The 18010-nt window shown below is 44.0% G+C and overlaps 1 protein-coding gene across 1 annotated transcript in view; it reads left to right on the forward strand.

The window, feature by feature from the left end:
- Positions 1-18010, forward strand: part of CNTNAP2 (contactin associated protein 2) — a 1643722-nt gene that overhangs the window by 1368731 nt on the left and 256981 nt on the right. The window lies entirely within an intron of this gene.

An 18010-nucleotide genomic window follows, 5' to 3' on the forward strand; every position in this document is an offset into this window, starting at 1 on the left:
TATTTGAGTATATGGCATAGGTGTGTGTGTGCTAAGTCGCTTCAGTCGTGTCCAACTCTTTGCAACCCCATGGACTGTAGCCCGCCAGGCTCCTCTGTCCATGAGATTCTCCAGGCGAGAATACCTCAGTGGGTTGCCATGCCCTCCTCCAGAGCATCTTCCTGACTCGGGGAGGAAGCCTGCATCTCTCGTCTCCTGCACTGGCAGGTGGATTCTTTACCACTAGTGCCGCCTGGGAAGCCCCCAGTGGCGTCGGTATCCTGGAGTTAATAGACTTTAGGATGTCCTCTTGATGTGAAAAATAACCAAAGTTACCTTAGATGTTACTGATCTACCCATGTCTGCTGATTTGAAAATTTCTGGAAGAAGTTGGGTAGGCCTCTAAGCCAGATATAGTCACCTGTTCCTACAAAGTTTCTGTTCCTGCCCTTCTCTCTCCACACTCCGGAGGCGTCTAGAAGATAACCTCCCTACTGAAATCCTGCCCACAAGAAAGATGTTTTTACTGTATCCTAATTTAAAGTGTAAAACATACATAAAAGAGAAGTCTTTCATTTTCCTTTAAAAAAAAAGCAGCACTTCTATAAAACAATTAATTTGGTGCATTGCCTGGAAAAATAGGCATCCTCATTAGAGAGCATCTTTACTAAGTTTGTCTGAAGGAATGGGTTGTGTGTCATTTCTTTAGAGAAGTGCTGACATTTCGTAGAGATTTTTTGTGAGTGGAATTTCTCTTCTGTCTCATTCCCTTTGATTCAAATATTTTCTACATTATTTATAGTGTGTGACAGTCCACAAAACCTTTCCCTTCAAAGAGGTGGCATGTTAAGGTGTCAGAAAGGCCAGCTGCTAGAATCAGCCTGCCTGTGGGCAGCTGGAAGAGAGCAGACGTCCTGAGAGGGGAGGGAACTAAAGAAGCTAGGATTCGTGCGTCCTGCCCTGGGACAGAGCTGGGAGAGAGAGTGTGTTATCCTGACGGAAACAGACAGCGGATTAGTGAGAGAGGCGGAAATGTGTGTGCGGAGTTGTAAGGAGGTTAGAGACCTGACATCTGCCTTTCTAGATGCTACCAGTGTCTCCGAAGGCTTGATATTTTGTAAAAAAAAAAAAAAAAAAAGCAAATGCTTCGAGAGGGAAGGGTTGGTGCCAATGTCAGTTAGTGCTTGTTACAAACACTGGAGAATTGATCCAACTAAGGACGACACTTGGGACCAATTAATTCAAAGCCAGTTGCAAAAAAGGATACAATAAACCAGGGAGCAGAGCTTCATTTAAATATATTGAGTGACTGGGGAAGATTACTGGAAATAGCTCAAAACCAAAAAAATCTCAAAGGGCTGAAGGCAACTGTAAACACAACGACTCTAGGCTCTCACGAGTCATCAGACAAATGTAAATTAAAGCCAAAACATTGGCCAACTGGATGTCAGCTGGAAACCTTACAAAAGCAGTGTTTTACAAATGAAGAGTTCAGGGACTTATCTCCTCCAAGACACATTTTGCTCAAATTTTAAGGTGCTATTTAACAGCAATCAAGACAGCAACTTTGAGGAGACAGAGAGAAATATAAGGCTTAGATGAAATCTAATAGAGGGCTAGGATCACAGATGGAATATATTTTGCTTAAATACTTTAGGAAAGACTTATTTCTAACTCTGTGATACGCTTTTTTAAAAAAAGAAAATTTTAGTTTAGGTACTTTCTGACTTACAAAGGGACTGTGTCATAGGAGTTTCTGAGCCTGTTATTTAGAACCTAGAATATATCTTCCTGTAGTTTAATATTGTAAATGGCACTCGTATGCCGCTGCTGACCATAAGGAGCTTTGTTGTTTGTCTGAGTTTCAAGAGTGGCTTACAATGGAGCTGCATGTGCCAGCTTAAGCGTTCTGGGATCTGGAGTCCATTCAGTTTAGAACAGAAGTGTTGAGGAGCAAAGGGAACTTCCTGCCCTATTGATGAATGTTGACCTTGTCCTGGACAAACTTCTCAAAGCAGGAAAAGGTTTTGTTCACCTTTATAGTAGTCAAGACACAGCTGTGCCTCTCCGTTCTTTGGGAACAAAGTTTGGTGGGTTTAGTAAGGAGGTGGCTCAGACATCCTGAGCACGCACAATCTAAAACCTCCGTATGACTCTCAGACACTTCTCTTTGCTCTGAAACGTCATAGTTTTATGAATTGTGTGTGTGTATATGTGTGTCTGTGTCTGTGTGTGTGCTCATGTGCGTGCACTAAGTCACTCAAGCACATCCAAATCTTTGCAACCCCATGGACTGTAGCCCATCAGGTTCCTCTGTCCAAGGGATTCTCTAGGCAAGAATACTGGAGTGGGTTGCCATGCCCTCCTCCAGGGGATCTTTCTGACCCAGGGATCAAACCAGCATCTCCTACATCTCCTGCATTGCAGACAGATTCTTAACTGCTGAGCCACCAGGGAAGCCCATTTTATGAATTAGAGAATTCCATGAATTCATTCAAATATCATATTACAACATATATATTTTTTAACTATGGCAGTGTTCTGATACAGAGCAGGGTATTGGAACTAGAATAAGGCCATACAACACCTTTCATCCCATCAAAATTTCAGTAGTCTGAAAGAGAAGATCCTTTGGTTATAGTTTTTAACCTTATGAATAAATATTTTACATGTGATAAGGTCATAAGAGACTTAGGAATAAGAAATATTCTTGTTTAAGACTAAGTTAAGCTGCTGTAACAAATAAAACCCTGTGTTTCCATGACATTACAGCAGTGCCATCTGCAGGCTTTTTTCCATGAAGTCCTTGCACACAGTGAAGCCTCCTTTTGTGCTGTGATTCCACCTTCTCCCAGAGCCTGGGCGTTTCTAAGCCAGTTGGCAGAGAGAGGAAGGGAGCTGGAGAGGAATTCTCTCCTTGTACCCACACTGGTGCAGAAAAGACACACACTCCTTTCGTTCCTGTTCTGTTGGTGGTAACTAGACATGTGGCTCCACCTCCTTGTCCAGGAAATGCTGCTCCCAGATGCATGGCAGTTTTCCAGGGGTCTCGTGGGAAGGAGAAAATGTTTCATGAGAGGTTAGCAGTCGACAGGCACTTTGGCCTGAGAAGGAGTAAGCTTTCACCTTGTCTAAAGACGTCAAGGTAGGTTTCCAGAAGATACAACATTTGATTTGCCTTGACGAGTGACAGGCAAATAAATGAGATAAAGGCATTTTTTCCAGAGAGTAAGCAGATAAAGAGAAAGATCATGGAGCATTTGAGGAACTGAAAAGAAAATAGCAAAAGCCCAGTAAATGGTTAGAAGACACTTCTCGTTCAAGTAATGATCCTCCTCATATCCATGTTAAGAGTTAGACGAAAGAAGGCTAGCTGGATGGACCTAAAGCCTCTTAGGAAATGACTCATTTTACTTGCCTTTGTGGATAGTATTAAAATGATCAGATTTGGTTTTCTGCACCTCTGAATTTGATTCCTCTGCTGAGAACTGAGGTGAATGCCAAATGACTTCTCATAAAGAGGGTTGATATTTAGTATTCTACAGGGTCTTTCTGGGTAAGTGTAACCAGACCCAATGAATAATAGAAGCAGTGTATATCTGTCAAGTGTAATTATAACACTGAATATGCTCTTCTTGCATTCTGACTCCTGTAGGCATTAGTTTAAACATCTGAGCATGCTGGCACTCCAGACCTGTGAGGATTCCTCTTTGAGAAATAGCATGCCCTTATTATTTGGGCCATTTTTAATGTGGAAAAAAAGCTCACATCTTGTCCAAAATTATTTTATGGTACAGTTTGACCACTCTCTTTTTTAAAGAATCTTCTCAGATCTCTTAAGAATAGGAAAGAAGTAAGGAAGAATGTTTCAATCTAGTTTTAAATTCCCTCTAATTTTCTGTATTTAAATGAAATTTGCTTCTTTGCATTTTTATTAATCTCTCTGAGTAAATACTGGCTGCAATTATAGAATAGAATAGCTTAAAATGTCACCAACCTTTGCAAAAACAGTGAAAAATGATCAGATTGTAGCTTTTAAAAATTACACAGTATTTGTTTACGGTTGAATGATTTAAAAATCCAGAAAAGCAAAAAGAATAACCCCCCAAAATCAACAATACTCTCAAATTCTGACATATGTAACACCGCTCTTTTGATGTTCACATTTCCACACATTTTTCTATGTGCTTATATATAATTTTTTACAAAAAGGTGATCATAATAGTACATACTGTTTGTAACATATTTGTTTCAAGTAGCAGCATTTTAGAAACCCATTTCCATGTCTTATTTCCTGTTATAATTTATTACAAGATACTGAATATAGATTCCTGTGCTATACAGTAGGACCTTGTTGTTGTTTTTTAAAATTAGTTTATTTATTTTAATCGGAGGATAATTACTTTGTAGTATTGTGATGGTTTTTGCCAAACATCAACTCCAATGTCATTTGTTTTTTAAACTCTGCCACAGTGATTGTTTTTCCACCTGAGGGCAGAGACGGTATCAGAACTCCCAAGAGAGCATGTATAATTTTGACCATAATTTTATATTTACAAAACAAAACAAGAAAGCAATGTTTTGTTATATAGCCTACAGAGCATAACACAAAAGCATTCTTATTGGCTGGTAGAGTGTTTATCTGAGATCTTCAGGGCTTTGTTTTACGGTCCATCAGCCTCCTACATCTGGTCATATCAGCATCAAGAGATGACAATTAAGATTACTACATCAACAAATGGGGGCAAGGCTTAAAAAAAAAGAACTGGGAAATATGGTGCCTCAATTGCCAATTTCTCCATTTAGTTAATTATCCTCTATTGTTGAGCTTCACTTTTAGAAGACAGATTTTCACACAATATGATCTACTGGCTTCCTATTACTAATCCTCAATCCATCACACCAGTATGTAGAGTACGTAGTTCACTGCTGCTATTTCAGTCTTGCTCACACACCCAGCACGGAGCAGCAGGGCAGGCTGGGATGATGGACGTGGAAGACCTCATTCAGGAAAGCCACACAAGGATGTGCCCTGCAGGGCAGCCCTCCTAAAGGATGACCTATTCCCAAGGCTCTTCCATCCACTCACTCTGTTTTCAGCCCAACTGAGGCAGAGGCTGACAAGTAGCTCAAACCCACCCACAACTGTTCTCTCATAAAGAGCTCTTGAGGCAGAAAGATCTGTTCCTTCATCAAATCAAGAGAAAAGGAAACACGGTTGTCTGAACTTTGTACAAATTGGCCCCTGAAAATGCTCTCACATGTTTTATATGTACAGTCTTTCAGTCAGTCAGTTCAGTCGCTCAGTCGTGTCTGACTCTTTGCAACCCCATGGACTGCAGCACACCAGGCCTCCCTGTCCTTCACCAACTCCTGGAGTTTACTCAGACTCGTGTCCATTGAGTCAGTGATGCCACCCATCTCATCCTCTGTTGTCCCCTTCTCTTGCCTTCAGTCTTTCCCAGTGTCAGGGTCTTTTCCAATGAGTCAGCTCTTCACATCAGATGGCCATAGTATTGGAGTTTCAGCTTCAGCATCAGTCCTTCCAATGAACACCCAGAACTGATCTCCTTTAGGATGGACTGGTTGAATCCTTGCAGTCCAAGGGACTCTCAAAAGTCTTCTCCAACACCACAGTTCAAAAGCATCAATTCTTTGCTGCTTTGGTGCAGTGTTTCAGTTCAGTTCAGTCGCTCAGTCATGTCTGACTCTTTGCAACCCCATGAATCATAGCACACCAGGCCTCCCTGTCCATCACCAACTCCCGGAGTTTACTCAAACTCGTGTCCATTGAGTCTGTGATGCCATCCAGCCATCTCATCCTCTGTCGTCCCCTTCTCCTCCTGCCCCCAATCCCTCCCAGCATCAGAGTCTTTTCCAATGAGTCACCTCTTAGCATGACGTGTCCAAAGTATTGGAGTTTCAGCTTCAGCATCAGTCCTTCCCATGAACACCCAGGACTGATCTCCTTTAGGACGGACTGGTTGGACCTCCTTGTAGTCCAAGGGACTCTCAAGAGTCTTCTCCAACACCACAGTTCAAAAGCATCAACTCTTTTGCACTCGGCTTTCTTCATAGTCCAACTCTCACATCCATACATGACCACTGGAAAAACCATAGTCTTGACTAGATGGACATTTGTTTGCAAAGTAATGTCTCTGCTTTTAAATATGCTATCTAGGTTGATCATAACTTTCCTTCCAAGGAATAAGCGTCTTTTAATTTCATGGCTGCAGTCACCATCTGCAGTGATTTTGGAAGGCAAAATATTTGTTTATGTAGACTGATTAAGAAAGTTGTCTTTTTAGCTATTACGACCAGAAATAAGAGAAAAGAAAGAGTACCTGATGGTGAATTACTTTTGTTATTTAACATTATCCATTTTCATGGGATGCTTTGTTCGGGTAGAAACTGGTTGGCCCAACCACTGGCGATACTGTGAAGTGTTGTCCTGTCATTTTTCAGAGGTGGAAATACATGACCTTGGGGTCTATTGGACTCTTCTACAATGTTAATTGGGCATTTCTCCTAGGATGCTCTCAACCTTGATATTCTAAGATACTGTATTTTTAATGTTTAACCCTAAGATTCCTCATTTCTAATATTCATTTAGTAATATTCATTACTAAATAGAAGATAAGAACAAATTTAAGTAATTGTAGCTAGAGGAAAACTGTTAAGATAATTTAGGTCTTTCACAAAGATTTCAAGGCACATTTAAAGAAGTTTTTCACATTTCAAGAAAGTTGTTAAGTAGAAAGAAAGTGATTCTCCCCTCCTGTCATCTCTCTCTGCTGACCCCATGGCATGGTTTCACTTTTTCTCCATTATTTGCCTGCTATTTCAAATACTATAGTTGAAGAGCATCTGGTGGTGTTGTGGAAAACAGAATAAATCTCTGTTTTGCATTATGAGTTTATAGCATGTAAAATACAGAATTTTCATGTGGCACTTTTCCCCCTCATTAGAGAGGTCTTGTCTGAAGTCATACAAAGCTGGTATTGAAAGAATCTGCTCGATAGGAAACAATTTGTTATAGAACAGAGAGACAGAAACAGTGTCCGTGCTATGACCTATAGTCTGGGCTGGAACTCAGCCCATGGCAACCAGAAAGCAGTCTGTTTTGCTTATGATAGGCTTGTTCACAGCTCTCATCAGCAGGCATGCACCTTGCAAAGCCTCATCCTTTTCTCCTTGGATCTTGCCTTTGGCTTTTACTCATGATGTGTCCTTGCTCCTTAGAAGAAAAGTTATGACAAACCTAGATAGAATATTAAAAAGCAGAAACATCACTTTGCCAACAATGATTCGTATAGTCAAACCTATGATTTTTCCAGTAGTCATGTATGGATGTGAGAGTTGGACCATAAAGAAGGCTGAGCACCAAAGAACTGAGGCTTTTGAACTGTGGTGTTGGAGAAGGCTCTTGAGAGTCCCTTGGACTGCAAGGAGATCCAACCAGTCCATCCTAAAGGATATCAACCCTGAATATTCATTGGAAGGACTGATGCTGAAGCTCAAGCTCTAATACTTTGACCACTTGATGTGAAGAGTCAACTCATTGGAAAAGACCTTGATGCTGGAAAAGATTGAGGGCAGGAGGAGAAGGGGACGACAGAGGATAAGATGGTTAGATGGCATCACTGAGTCAATGAACTTGAGTTTGAGAAAACTCCAGGAGATAGTGAAGGACAGAGAAGCCTGGTTTGTTGCAGTTCACGAGGTTACAAAGAGTTGGACGCGACTGAGTGACTGTACAGCAACATGACGCATCCACAGAAACATAGGCATCCGTAGCTCAGTCATTTATAATTGATTAATTGACTGGCATGTTATCTCCTTGTAAGCTTCAGCTTGGTCCATGTTAACGCCTGTGAACTTCTTTCTGATTCAAGCTGTTTGTGCATCCAGTTGTATTACCTTTGTTGGCCATCACATCCCACATTCCGTTCTTTTTGAATTCTCCATCACCACATATCTCAGTAAACCTACTCTCTCTGACATCACCTGAAACCAGCCCCATAAATCACCCCTGGTCCTCCACAAAGGCACATTTCCCCCAGTGAATGGTTTCCATTTTTCTGCACAACTTGATCTTGATCAAGAGAGAAGCTTCTTTGACATCCATCCCCTCTTTGATCCACTCTCCTCTCCATCTCCGGAGACTCTTTCGGCATCCAGTTTTGTGGTTTCTCTCCTGCAGCTTCTACATTTCCTTACATCACAGATATTCTCTCCCTACCATCACCATCTGGGACTTCCATTTATCCTTCCAAACTGGCACTCTCTGCCCAGCAGACAAGTCCCTGATGATTCCAAACATGGGGGTATTTAAACCCTGACTACATGTCCCTTCCTGAGGATAGGGGCTGTTTCAAGCCACATGTCCTTTTGGAAAGCTTTTTGTCTTTTTCCTTTTTATATAATATAGGTCCATTAATATTCAAGAAGGTATCCTCAGAAGTTAGTTAAATGCATGGAGAAAGCTAAAATTAGAAAGGCTTTGCATTTTAAAGACAGCTCTCTGTTTTTGCATGGCCAATGGTAACTCCCTTCTGCTTCCTTTTCTCTACGGATGCCTTTGTTTGTGAAGTTATTTTTTAACCATAATAAAAGGCTTAAAGGCCAAAATACATAAAGAGAAAGATCTCTCATACTCAGGAGGTTATCAAGATACCAGAGGTTTAAAAATTAGTTCAGCGCATTGATTCTTAAGCTCCAGGCATTTCCTTGAAGAATTTCCAAAAGACTTCAGATAATTTTTTTCCTTGCCAGTGTTCATGTTCAGATGTGTTTAACACTGAGATTTTGGGTGTGAATATGCATATTTGGCTCTAGAAATTTCCATACTCACAAACTAAGACTCTAGTAAAGATTAGTAGGGTTTATTTCCTGCATGATATGAAAAGTGGTACAGCAGAGTTAGAAAAATAGAAGCTCACTGGTTAGTTATAACTGGATGTGAACATCTTACAGACCCAACTTCCTTATGGAGGCAGTGAAGGTAAGCTTGGACGTTGGACTTCATTCTCGGACATCTGTCAGCCTTAACACTGATGGGTTGAATTATATGCTTCAAAACTGAAGTGAAGTTTTTCGCAGAGAATTAGACCAACTGCAGACTTGGAAGGACCACAGCCCACACAAAATTGCACACACTTCTGACACCACTACAAGTTCAGCGGGTCCCCCAAACCAGGCTCAGGTTCAGTGATTCTCTAGAAGGACTCACAGAACCCACTGAAAGCTGCTCTACTCATGTTTCTGGTTATTATAGGGAAAGAATCGATTAGAGTCAGAAAAGAAAAAGAGCACAGAGGCACAGACCAGGAGAAGCCCTAGGGGCCAAGCCACCAGGCATGCTTTTCCTATGGAGGCATGGACACTTCCCTTTCCCGGAATTGATTGTGCCAGTACTCATGGGGTACTGCCAACCAGGGCAGCTTCCCCAAGCATCAGTGTTCAGTCTCTATTCAGGCTCCATTACATAGGAATGGTCCACTGCCCACATGGCCAGCCTCAGTCTCCAGCCCCTCCAGGGACTGAACTGTGTGATCCCCCCATCATCACATTATTGGTCTATCTGGAGTGGTCAGCCTCCACCCTAAATACTATCTGGCAAGGTCCCCACCCTAGATACTGTGTGGTGAGGCCAGCCATCACCCAAATCACATTGTTAGGCTACCTGGCATGACCCGAGGCCCCTGGGCAGACAGGGACACCCCTACCAGGCATAACACTCAAGGCTTTAGATACTGTCTGCCTAAAGCCAAGGGCAAATCCGGACCCTTTCTTGAACAAATTTAAAGTGTTTACTATACAGTTTGAAAATCTCTTGATGACAAGGAAGCAAAAGATTCTAGGACCTGCCTACTGGAATCCAGCTTGGCAACCCTAGTGTTGAAAGTGGTATTCCGGGACCACCTGCATCAGAGTCACCTGGCATTAGCAAAATACAGACTCCTGGGTGGCACTAGTGGGAAATTACGAATCCAACTGCCAATGCAGAAAACATAAGAGAGGTGGGTTGCATCCCTGGGTCAGGAAGAAGCCCTGGAGAAGGCAATGGCGACCCACTCCACTATTCTTGCCTGGAGAGTCCCTATGGACAGAGGAACCTGGCGCGCTACAGTCCATGGAGTCGAAAAGCGTCGAACACAACTGAAGTGACTCAACACACACACACACACAGCCCCACCCCAGCCTACTAAGTGAAAGGAGCCTTGAAATATTCATTAGGCATGTTTCTTTTTTTAGCAGTTTCTTATGAAGGCCAAAATTTGAAAAACATAATTATGATCCTGGGTCCTCGTTCCTAACAGTAGAGTGGAAATAGTGCAAGATGTGGAAATGAGTGAAAATTCTGCTACTAGTTCCACTACAGAGTTTACCTTGGGCATGTCCTCGTTCCTCAAACGTCACATGTTTGGGAACAACGTTTGGCACAGTCTGTTCCAAACAGAGGTGACTCATGTATCAAGTTCCTAGACTGAGAAATACACATTATGTTACTGTATGATCTCAGGGAAGATGCTTATAGAACTATAAGATGACATTCCTTATATATGCTAGTGTGTTAAGTTATGGTTTGCCTTAGGAAAATGCAGGGAGTTGTTTTTCTCAGAGTAAAACTACCTAATTGTTTGGCCTCCAAACAATTGAATGGCAAAAGTGTTGCTCTTCATTCATAAATTGTCAAGTGCTTACTCTGTCAAGCATTGTTCTAGGCAGTGAGCAAAAAAGGGACAAAATTGGAAGTAGCTCCTCTGCTTTCATGAGGCCAGGAGCACATGTATATTGTGCCAGGTGCTGATACATGCTGCTGCTGCTGCTGCTGCTGCTAAGTCGCTTCAGTCGTGTCCGACTCTGTGTGACCCCATAGACAGCAGCCCGCTAGGCTCCCCTGTCCCTGGGATTCTCCAGGCAAGAACACTGGAGTGGGTTGCCATTTCCTTCTCCAATGCATGAAAGTGAAAAGTGAAAGTGAAGCCGCTCAGTCGTGTCTGACTCTGCTGATACATGCTATGTAGATCCAAAAAATCAGAGTAAAGGGGGAAAGGCAGCTAAAGGATGGGATGTGGGTGGAGGAGACACTATTTAACAGAGAATGTTGAAGTGAAGTCGCCCAGTCACGTCCGACTCTTTACCACCCCATGGACTGTAGCCTCCCAGGCTCCTCCATCCGTGGGATTCTCCAGGCAAGAATACTGGAGCGGGTTGCCATTTCCTTCTCCAGGAGATCTTCCTGACCCAAGAATTGAACCCAGGTCTCCCGCGTTGTAGCCAGACGCTTTACCATCTGAGCCACCAGGGAAGTAATAGACATAAACCTAGAATGTTTAGGGAAGGAATTTCTCAAATTCAGGCTGTTCACAGAGGGGTGGAAAAACAGCTGTAGAGTTATTGGGTCAAGGGACCAGGAAGTGTTTAGGAGCTGAGAGGAGAGCAGTGTCACAAACTAATAAAGGAGAACGCCTGAGGTGATGGGGTTGCAGAAAGACTAACAGGCGCAGACACGGGCCGAGAGCACAGAGGCAGCTCTTTCAAGGAATTTGGCAACAGCAAGGAACAGAGGGATGGGATGCAAGGACAAGAGAAGGGCTGTGTAGTGGTGGTGGCAGCTGTTAGCATTAGAGGCGTGTCAGTACGTTCGTGTGGAATGATCCAGTAGAGGACAAGTGACAGAGGCTGTACAGGGAGGGGGGATTTGCCGGAGACATGTCCTGGAGCAGGATGTCCAAGGCAGGAACACAGGGCCTTGGACAGGAGCACCGGTCTTCTCTTTACTCCATCCTCCTGTTCCGCACCTCTCCGATCTCCACGGGGACCTCATTTCAGCCTCCCTGCGCCTTCTCATACCTTCTCCTCTTACCTAAACTATTTGGCCTCCTAATGGACACGTAGCCCTTCCTTCATGGAAAAGAAAAAGAAAGCAGAAACTGGATTTATAACATTCTCCACTCATAGAGTGAGGCTAACATGTCCGCTCTGCCTGTTACCAGTTTTGTTACATGGATCCAATGAGATTTGGTGCAGAATAGCCCTTGGGAAGCTATCCATCCTTGAAGTGCACTTTAGAAGGGAAAGAAATCGTCACCAGAATTGTAACCGTGCTGGCTGGTCTTCTCAGCGTGCTCACTTTGTGTAACTTCCCTGGTCTTTTTACCCATTCTGTACTGAATGACCAATTTTTTCTGCTGCTTCCCAATAGCACTTTGAGTCTAATGTGTCTGAAGGTTACCTCACCTGCTGGCAGAACCCAGAGTCCAAAAGCCTACTCTTCTGGACAGTTGTTAAATTCGTCTCTCAATACATTAAGCCTGGAGTGATTTGTTTGAGAAAAACGCATGGTGAGTTAGAATGAGAGCAAATAGTGCCACCTGCTGGAATTATACTTGAAGAAGTATATTAATTAATACCAAGAGCTGTCCATGGTTTTGTCCCATTCCTTACTTTGTCACTCAAATGCAGTCAAGATCCAGATGCGATCAAAGACAGTTTCGGCCACCTATGCTTGTTTCTAATGCCCATATACCACCTTGTGCATTTCTTTTTCCACATCTTTCTTTTCTCCCTGTAGCGTCCCAATACATATAACTACCAGTAAGATCACCAGGGCTTCCCTGGTAGCTCTAAAGAATCAGCTGGTAAAGAATCTGCTGGTAAAGAATCCGCCTGCAATGCAGGAAACCCCAGTTCGATTCCTGGGTCAGGAAGATCTGCTGGAGAAGGAATAGGCTACCCACTCCAGTATTCTTAGGCTTCCCTGGTGGCTCAGACGACAAAGAATCAATGTGAGAAATGTGGGTTCAATCCTTGGATTGGGAAAATACCCTGAGAAGGGAACAGCTACCCACTCCAGTATTCTAGCCTGGAGAATTCCATGGACAGAGGAGCCTGGCTTGCTACAGTCTATGGGGTTGCAAAGAGTCAGATACAACTGAGCGACTTTTACTTTCACTCACCAGTAAGACCAACTGTATTTCATTTATTGTTTCTCTTAGAACCTCTTAGAAATTAGATCATAGAATGTTCACATGCAAAGGGAACTTAGAGCTTGTCAGTATGTTTTCAAACACATTTTGGACACAGAAACTCTTGGGAAACTATAGATGTAATCCCCCTTTCAGACACCAATAGACTGAACCCAAAAAGGTGACAAGGCAGAGTGAAGACTAGAAATCATAAATACTGCTTCCTAAACTGTTCTCTGTATCAGTTAGGATGCTTTTAGCTGCAACACAGAAGGCTTTAGCAATAATGGATATCTCACACAAGAAGCCTTGTGGGGGCTCCAGGAATACCTTAGGGGCTGAACGTCACCTAAGCCCAAGCTTCATCCCATTTCCCTCCCTGTTCTCCTCAGTGTGTCTGAGATTTGCAAGACGGCCCCACCAACACCGGGAACCACATCTCCACCCAAGATCAAGGAGTGAAGATGGATGATTCTCTCTTCCCTTATGAACTAACAGATGTGTCTTCTACAGGCTCCCCCTCATGTCTTATTGGCCAGAGGAAATGAAAGGTCCCGTCTTAAGTGGGTTACTGGCAAGGAGTACAGCAATCTCATGTTTGACTTAGAAACAAACCCAGATTCATCCGCTGGGCCCAGGGTAGGGCCATCCATACGTGAAGCACAGAGTTGTGTGGAAGCACATAGCTTCCTGGGCAAAATCAGGTCAGCTCACAGGGAAGAGGGTAGGGGAACAGCTAACTGTCAGGCAAAATTCTCCGTGGGTCTCTCCCATTTCTGCTTGTCTTCTGAACAAGAGGCATTGTCAGCTTTGTTCATACCTTTGAAAGGATGTGGGTATAGCCATCTTGGAAGACAGATTGTCTTCCTCCAGAACAGAAGGTAGGTTTATTTCCTGACTGGGTTAATAAGGCTAATGTCTCTTCCCAGGGCAAACATTAAGCAGACTTGCCAGCAGCCCCTCTAAAACTTACGGGTTTCCTAAGGTCAGAGTGCACCAGCTACCTCAACAACATCCCCCCTGGACTGCTCCACGTGGCCCCCACGGGATCGGGGGCCCAGAGAAGCCCAGGCAGACGGATGCTTGCTTTGCATGCTGCCCTGTGAGGAATACAACGCTTTGTCTCTGACCCAGGAGCTGCCCGTCTTCTGTCCGCATCTACAAAATGATGGCAAGCCAACTTGTGAGCTTGGAAGCAAGTTGCTCCCCAGTTTTCCTGACGCCAACAGAAAGGCAACCATGCATGTTTGCTACAGTGTTCTCTCTAATGAGCCTCCCTAGAAACATCCAACTCTCAAATACTTATTTCTGAAAATAAGAATAGTTTCAAGATGTCTGAAATCCCTTTCCCATGGGCAGAAACTGGGCAGCCCTTCCGCCTCCAGCTGGAGACACATGTTAAGTGACGATAGTGTCGTTGGCCACAGTGTCCTTTACACTGTCTCCCTTTCATTCGCTGGCTGACTCTCTCTGTAATTATCTTTTTTAAAATGTCAGCTCCTCTCACCCAGAAGACCAAGAGCAATCAGCCGCAAACTGAACTTTAGAAGCTTCTAAAACACACTTTCCGTTCGGTGGGGAGATGGGATTTCTCAAAGGCAATGTCAGGGAAGCTGATGCTGCATGACAGATGAAGGAACTCTTTCCTTCACTCTCACGTGGGGCCTCATGGCCCCTTCCTCAGGAAGCACCACAGGGAAGTGGGATGGGCTGAAACTGCGAAGGTTTCTTCAATGAAGCCTGGATGGAGGCTCTTTGAGGAGAATCTGTTCTCAGTTTTCCCACTAGTCATGGACGGATGTGAGAGTTGGACTTTAACGAAGGCTCAGCACAGAAGAATTTGATGCTTTCAAATTGTAGTGCTGGAGAAGATTCTTGAAAGTCCCTTGGACTGCAAAGATGAAGCCAGTCAATCCTAAAGGAAATCAATCCTGAATAGTCATTGGAAGGACTGATGCTGAAGCTGACCTGAATAGTCATTGGAAGGACTGATGCTGAAGCTGAATGTGAAAAGCTGACTCCTTGGAAAAGACCCTGATGCTGGGAGAGATTGAGGGCAGGAGGAGACGGGGCTGACCGAGGATGAGATGGTTGGATGGCATCATCCACTCAATGGACGTGAGTTTGAGCAAACTCCAGGAGATGGTGAAGGACAGGGAAGCCTGGCGTGCTGCAGTCATGCAGACACGACTGAGCAACTGAACAAGAACTGTTCTCAGATTCCCTCTTACTGCATCCAGCTGGGGAGAGAGGACTGAGCTACAGTGTGCTCCTGGGGACCTTCTCTCCTTCTCTAGAGGGAAGTGTTGATGTTAAGAAGACCACGGCCCAGAGGCAGAAACAGGGGACCCAGTGTGACAAGCAGAGAGAGAAGCATGGGTATTTCCTGGTAGCTGCTGGTCCTCAGGGTGACACAGTGTGAAAGGGTGACAACTGAAAGACATGAACAAAAATCCATCATAGCAGGAGGAGAGGAGTGGAGAAAATTAGAGTAGCATCAGTCCCTCCAAGTCAAACCTTAGGGCTCAACTCAGTTTATCCCTACATTGTATTTCCCTGATGGCTGCTGATGCCTTTTAAAACGAAACCATCTTTCCTACTTAGCTCGGAAAGCCTTGTTCTCTGGCTATTCTGACAACTTACATTTAAAAAATGCATCTGCTAAAACACAGAACTGCAAGAACAGAACAAATGCAATCTTAAAACCTGAAGTTACATTTTCCCCATCGACTCATGCCAGAAATTCAGGGAAAAATCATTCCATCCATGAGTCACGTGATCATTGAGCTGCATTCTCATCATACTTGTGTAGAAACCTTGGTGAAGGTCACTCCAGTGAATCCTGGAAGGCAGGAGCCCCTAATTCAGAGAAGAAATGTCACCAGCACACGTGTGGGATCACCACAGGTGTTAAAATTAATGTCCTCTTTTAATGACATAAAGGAGCCAAATTCCCCAGCACAATGAGGTTGATTACATTGAGCTCTGTGTCCAATGTCTCTGGAGCTCAATAGAGTAAATGCCTCCTCAGAGGGGCTTGACCCAGGGGTGGGGAAAAGTCTAGGTCCCAAGAGAATCCGGCCCACTGCGGTTTTTAAATTAGAAGTTTGATTGCTTGCAACATCATCTCGAAATGGTACCAGTGCCAAGCAGCTGAATTTTTCATTAGCCTGGGGGAGAAAAGATGACAGATATTTAATTAAACTGCTTGGTGATTCGTCAGAGGCTTATTGATAGATAGAGGCACCAAATCACTTTCTAAGCAAAGTTAGGCCCTCCAGTGATGTGGGGAATCTGTTCTGTCAAAAAGCATTCGCCAAGCTGAGGAGCTGGGAGCCACATGCCACCCTGCCTTTCCTGCCAATGGCAGGAAAAAAAAAAAAAAAAAGTTTAAAAAACATGTTTATAAAGCAGTCAGTGGTCACTGAGGAATTTAAAACCTAACATGTGAAGTAAGAAAGCTACTAACAATTGAAGTTTCCAGCACACCCTCCTAAGCCATTTTTCCATTGTTGGAAGGTGATTTAATCAAGGAAGTTGACTGGGAGCAGACCTAGGAAAATAAAAAGAATGATTTGTGGTCAGTGCCGGAGGGGAAGTTATAAGAAGGACTCGGCATCCCAGATAGCGAGTGTTCAAGGTGTGCAGCAAGTGATTCTGGAAGGGAGTCTTAAACAGGACCCACACTGCCCTGCGCACAGCACCAGGAGTCAGGAAAAGAGATGGGTCATCCTCACTGCCTGCACAGCTCACAGCTCCCAAACTCTCCAGAGGAACTTTAAAGATTAGATTGAAAGTGTCAGTTGCTTAGTCGTGTCTGACTCTTTGCGAGCCCATGGACTGTAGCCCTCTAGGCTCCTCTGTCCAGGGATTCTCCAGGTAAGAACACTGGAGTGGGTTGCCATGCCCTCCTCCAGGGGATCGTCCCAACCCAGAGATCTCATTACTGAAAGAGTACATGTGAGGGGGGTCCGGCTGCCTGCCGCTCAGAAGCCAGTAAACAGGCCAGGTCGGTGGAAAAGAAAGTTTCCTTTATTTCAGATGCTGGCAACCAGGGGGGTAGGGTAGCAGACATCTGCCCAAAGGCTGACTTCCTCCCCCAGCACACAGGGGTGAGAGCTTTTATAAACAGAGGAAGGGGGTTACATGCAGAACAGCACGGTCATCTCTAACGGTCATCTTCAGCTGGTCGTCAGTGGTCTGCCTAGCATCATCTTGGTTGTTTTAGGACAGTTAGTTAATCTTCAGTTCTGGGGTGCACTTGTTCCCATTTCTTTGCAGTCAGTTCTCAGAATTGTGGCAGCTCAAGTCCTGGGTACAGTCTAATCATCGCGTAGTTAACTTCTCCACCTGGGGTTTTAGTCTTTATAAGACAGCTCAATAGGATCTGGCTCAGAAAATTATCTACAGCACGTGAGAAAGAACTAAAGGTCCTCGACTATCCTTAGTGACCAGATTATTATTATTCAGTCTCCTTTGACTGTTCTCCTTTGTTTCAGCATTTCTCACTTCTCTGATTATTCTTTGACTAAAGTTGTCCACCAGCAGAAGACACGGTGGGGGGCAAGGACCTGCCCCCCCCATATGGGTCCAGCTCTGTTTCAGTCGAACTCAGGTGTCCTGCATTGCAGGCAGATTCCTTACTATCTGAGCCAGAGAAGCCCAACAATTAGATTAAGAAAATAAATTTTTGCAAATTCCCCCAAAGCAATAGCCCTCGACTCTAGGTATATATTAATGTTTTCCAGGAAGCTTTTAAAAAATACCAACACCTCACCCAGACCAGATGAGTGGGAATCCCTGGGGATGGAGCTGCACATGGGTGTGTTTCATAAAGCACTCACGTGGGTCTAAAGTACAACCAGGGCCACAAGCCACATCCTAGGAGACATCTGAAGAGTCGCAGAGTACGTCGAGTTGGAAGATCTCAGGTTCTGGAAGCTAACAAGCCTGGTTCAGGTCCTGACTCCACTACTCACTAAATCTAAGAAGCTCACCATGGACTTAAATGTCCTAGGCTTCAGTTCTTCATTTGGAAAGACTCAATGAGGGCAACT

Source organism: Capricornis sumatraensis, chromosome 5 (genome assembly GCF_032405125.1).
Source record: "Capricornis sumatraensis isolate serow.1 chromosome 5, serow.2, whole genome shotgun sequence".
Lineage (NCBI taxonomy): Eukaryota > Metazoa > Chordata > Mammalia > Artiodactyla > Bovidae > Capricornis > Capricornis sumatraensis.